Raw genomic sequence first — 4,948 nt, 5'->3', positions numbered from 1 at the left:
ACTGTGATGTTTGTCATGTGTGAAGCAGGTCTGTGCTGCCCCCTGCTGGACAACAGTGAGTTTGGGTATCCTGAACCACCACAGAAGACGATCGTGGACCTGCACAGAGCTCTGGATGTTCTGTCTTCTTACATCCTTCTTCTTGTTCTTCTTGCAGCCAGATGTTCTCCTTCCTGCCATAACGGATCCGTGTGCCGACGGTCCAACATCTGTGTGTGCAGACGAGGTTTCCACGGTTACCGCTGCCAGTTCTCCACGGTGACGCTTTCTGTGCCGGGACGCCCGCTGACGTCCATCCATCCCACAGAGGGCCGGGTCCACCTGGGCCCTCCAGAACCAACCCAGACCCCACAGAGGACCACAGCTGGAGATAAACCCGGAGATCCACACCTGTCTGCTGCTCAGGCCGACCAAGAGGTCCACAAGCCCAGAGCTGAGGACCGAGGAGGCGTCACCAAGCGGTTTCTGGTGCAGGAGGAGAACCAGGCCTCCCTGAAAGGTGGAGGGTCCATCAGACCTGATCCAGGTCCAGAAGAACCGTTAACAGCGTCCAAAAATCTGCAGTCTCATCCAGGGTCTAAAGCCGATGTCAGGAGACCAGCCGGTTCTGAAACCACGGAGATGGATTCTGGTTCAGGACCGACGGAGGAGGAGAAGGAAGGAAGGTCAGGAGAGGAGAAGAAGACGAGGAAGAAGAAGGAGGAGGTGAAGACCGGAGGAGCAAAGAGGCAGAAGCTGAGGTAAGAGAACATTCAGGACGAATCCTCATCTCCTTGTTTATTCTCCTTGTCTCCTCATCTCCTTGTTTTCTTTTACTTGTTTCCTTATTTCCTCTCCTCGCCTTTTTCTTCTCATCTCCTTGTCTCCTCCCTTGCCTCCTCATCTACTTGTTTTCTTTCCTTGCCCTCTCACACCCTCATTTACTTCCCTCGCCTCCTTATCGTCTTGTTTTTTCTTTGTCTGCTCACCTCCTTCCCTTAACTCCTCATCCTCTGATTTACACTCCTTGGCTCCTCATCCCCTTGCTTTCTGTCACTATCTCCTTATATTCCCTTGTCCTTTCCTTATCGCCTTGCTTTCTCTCTTTGTCTCCTTATCTCCTTGTTTACTCTCTTTGTCTCCTTATCTCCTTGTTTACTCTCCTTGCCTCCTCATCTACTGGCATCCTCTCCTTGTCTCTCTAACTTTTTATTTTATTTCCTTGTCTCCTCTCTTCTCTCTTGTTGTCTCCTCATCTCCTTGTTTTCTCTCTTTATCTCCTCGTTTGCTGGTGTCCTCTCTCGGTCTCCTTAACTTCTCGTCATATTTCCTTGTCTCCTCATCTCCTCGTTTCCCCTCATCTCCTCATCGCTGCTCCTCTCGTCTTTGTTTCCCTTCCTCATGTCCTCATCTCCTTGTTTCATCTCCTTGCCTCTTTATCCTCTCGTTTACTTCCCTTGTTTCCCTACCTTGTCTCCTCATATCCTTGTTTCCCTTCCTTGTGTCCTCATCTCCTTGTCTCGTCTCCTTGTCTCCTCATCTCCTCGTTTCCCCTCATCTCCTCATCGCTGCTCCTCTCATCTTTGTTTCCCTTCCTCATGTCCTCATCTCCTTGTTTCATCTCCTTGTCTCCTCATCTCCTCACTGACTTCCCGTTTCCCCTCATCTCCTTGTCTCGTCTCCTTGTTTCCCCTCATCTCCTTGTCTCGTCTCCTTGTTTCCCCTCATCTCCTCATCGCTGCTCTTCTTATCCTTGTTTCCCTTCCTTGTGTCCTCATCTACTTGTTTCATCTCCTTGTCTCCTCATCTCCTCATTTACTTTCCCTGTATGCCCTCATCTCCTTGTGTCATCTCCTTGTCTCGTCTCCTTGCCTCCTTCTCCTGTCATTTACTTTCCTTGCTGCTCCTCTTATCCTTGCTTCCCTTCCTTGTCTCCTCATCTCCTTGTTTCATCTCCTCGTCTCCTCTTCTCTCTCCTGCTTCTTCTTCTTCCTCCTTCACATCTTTCGTCTCTTCCTCCTTCGCATCACGTTTTCAGTTCAGGCGATCAGTTCTGTGTTCGGTCAGCAGGTGGCGCTCTTCCCCTGATAAACCCACTGAACGCTGTGCTGACGACAAACTGCAGAACCTTCCTCCTCCTCCAGCTTTGACCCGAACTGGCAGCAGCAGAACATTTTTGGGGGGAGTTTTAAACGTTTGTAAATCACAGTCCTGACAACATAAAAACGTTCGTGACCTTTAAAGCACAAAAGTGAAAAAAGACCAGATTTTCTGTGAGAAGATTTAAATCTGTGAGATCGCTGCTGGTGTGAAACCAGATTTAAACAGTCAACATGACCCGGAGGTCGGAGGTCGGAGGTCGGGTCACGGTGGGCTGTGGGAAGATGGGAGGTCTGCTTCATGGAGCTGGTTCTGTCAGTGTCTGGATCCAGGTGTTTTATTGGTTCTGTTTAGTTTACTGCAGATTTAACATTACGAGCATCGAGTCGTATTTATACTTTTCTTCTGTGCCTGTGAAATCCATTAACACCCGACGTGATGTTTTGAAAGCCGCACGCTGGAAAATGCTGTTCAAACCTTCGCCGTGCCATAAATCGGCAGCAGCCTCCCCCGAGCTGCCGGGTTCTGTCGGCCCGGCCCGCTCTGTGTGGCCCGTAAACCTGAATATCTGCTGGCGGAGCAGCAGCTGTAACGTTTGAGTTGAGACACACAACAGGAATGAAAAATAAACTTGCATCAGACTGCAGGGCGTCTCTGTGAACGAGTTATCAGCGCTGGACTCCAGCAGATTAATCGGTGCTGTTTGCTCTCCGCTGCTTTTCATCGCGCTGTCCGAGGCCGTTTTAAATCACAACTTTAGACAGTTTAATGCCCGAAAAAGGCCAAATGCAGGTCTACATACTTTGTCAAAACTGAGTTATAGTCTGTATCTGACTTTCTGACATCTGCTTCACTATTTAAAAAAACATGACAAATGTTTGATTTCTGTGAAAACAGCTTTTGAAATTTGCAGGAAAACAGAGCTGTAAATTAAAAACAGGCACTTTTTACACTCACTGCCACAAAAACACCTCAGAGCACACAGCGGAGCTCAGGGAAAGAAGCTAATTATGTCGCTAATGTCATAGCTATACACTTAAGTTATAGAAAGATGCTAACTAGGCAGCTAAAATCATAGAAAGATGCTAACAACACCGCTAAAGGCACAGAATTAAGGTACTTACACAACTAAAGTCATAGACAGAAGCTTACTAAGCAGCTAAAGTCATGGCAAAACGCTAACTACACAGCAAACATCATAGAAGCTATCACAGAAAGAAGCTAATGATACAGCTAAAGTCATAGAAAGATGCTAATGTCACAGCTAAAATCACAGAAGGAAGGTAAAGACAGATAAAGCTATAGAAAGAAGCTAATTACACAGCTAAACTTGCAGAAAGAAGCTAACAATACAGCTAACGTCACAAAAAGAAGGTAAAGCTACAACGAAAGTCATAGAAAGAAGCTAGTAACACACCTAAGTTACGGAAAGAAGATAAAGACACAATGAAGTCCCAGATGCTAACTACAAACCTAAATTCATAGAAAGATGCTAACAGTACAGCTAAAAAAGGAAGCTAACAAGACCGTTAATGACACAAAAAGAAGGTAAAGCTACAGCTAAAGTCATAGAAAGAAGCTAGCGACACAGATTAAGTCAGAAAAAAGGGTAATGATACAGCTAAAGCCACAAAGAGACAGCTAACTAGACAGCTTAATTCATAGAGAGATGCTAACGATACAGCAATTGTCTGAAAAGAATCTAAATGCACAGATAAAGTCACATAAAGAAGCTAATGAGACAGCTAAAGTCATTGAGAGACGGCTAACTAAAAAGCTAAAGTAGTCAAAAATTGTTAACTACACAGCTTAAGTTATAGCCTGTTGCTAACTACACAGCTGAAGTCATGGAAAGCTGCTAACTGCACAGCTAAAGTCATCGAGAGATGGCTAACTGCACAGCTAAAGTCATGGAAAGTTGCTAATAGCACAGCTAAAGTCATAGAAAGTTGCTAATAGCACAGCTAAAGTCATAGAAAGTTGCTAACTACAAAGCTAAAGTCAGCAAGAGATGGCTAACTACACAGTCGGACAAAGTTGCTAATAGCACAGCTAAAGTCAAACAAAAAAGCTAACTACACAACTAAACTTATACAGCCCTGCTTAATTAACCTTTTTCACCCAGTTTTGCTTTGGAATTGGTTTTGAAAAGGCTGAAATAATTTGAATTCATTCTTCTCATCAATTCTTACCTAACACAGCTGCCTAGCATTTGTTTTTACAATTTTTCAGTTTCTTGTTAAACCTAAGTGCCATACAAAGTTTTAATAATGAATGTCAATAAAGTAATCGTAATATTCTGCTGCTGGCGTTGTGTGTACACAGTGTTTTATTGGTATTTCTCTGTATTTAATGTGTTTTTATGTAGAATTTGAGTAAATTATATCTTTTAATGTGTATATTTTGTGTGCATTTAGTGTATATTGTATTTTTATGCATATGTAGTGTGCGTGTTGTGTTTCTGAATATATAATGTATGTTTTTTGTGTATTGGACAGTCTGAGGGAGGCCCAGGCGATGCTGCTGAGGAAGACTCTGTCCCGGGGAGGAAAAGGAGACAAGATGGCTGCCCTGCTGATGAAGCACATTGAGAAGGAGAAGAAGAAGCTCAACACCTTGACCTCCTCCTCCAACTCATCCTCTTCATCTTCATCATCTTCATCTGCAGCAACAAGCAGCTTGAAGACGTTCCACACTCAGAGGGGCCAGTACACCGTCCACTTCACTGCTCCTACAGGTGAGCTCACCTGACGCACAGTCATGTAGTTTATGTCCACTACACTCAATACGGGACCACCCTCATTCTAAGGTTCATTCATTTAGTTTTATTATGACTTAATGGGCAGTTTTAAACATTCTTATGTTTTTT

Source organism: Stegastes partitus, unplaced genomic scaffold (assembly GCF_000690725.1).
Source record: "Stegastes partitus isolate 25-593 unplaced genomic scaffold, Stegastes_partitus-1.0.2 Scaffold2233, whole genome shotgun sequence".
NCBI lineage: Eukaryota > Metazoa > Chordata > Actinopteri > Pomacentridae > Stegastes > Stegastes partitus.
The sequence above is the reverse complement of the archived record's forward strand: the minus strand, read 5'-3'. Positions refer to the sequence as shown.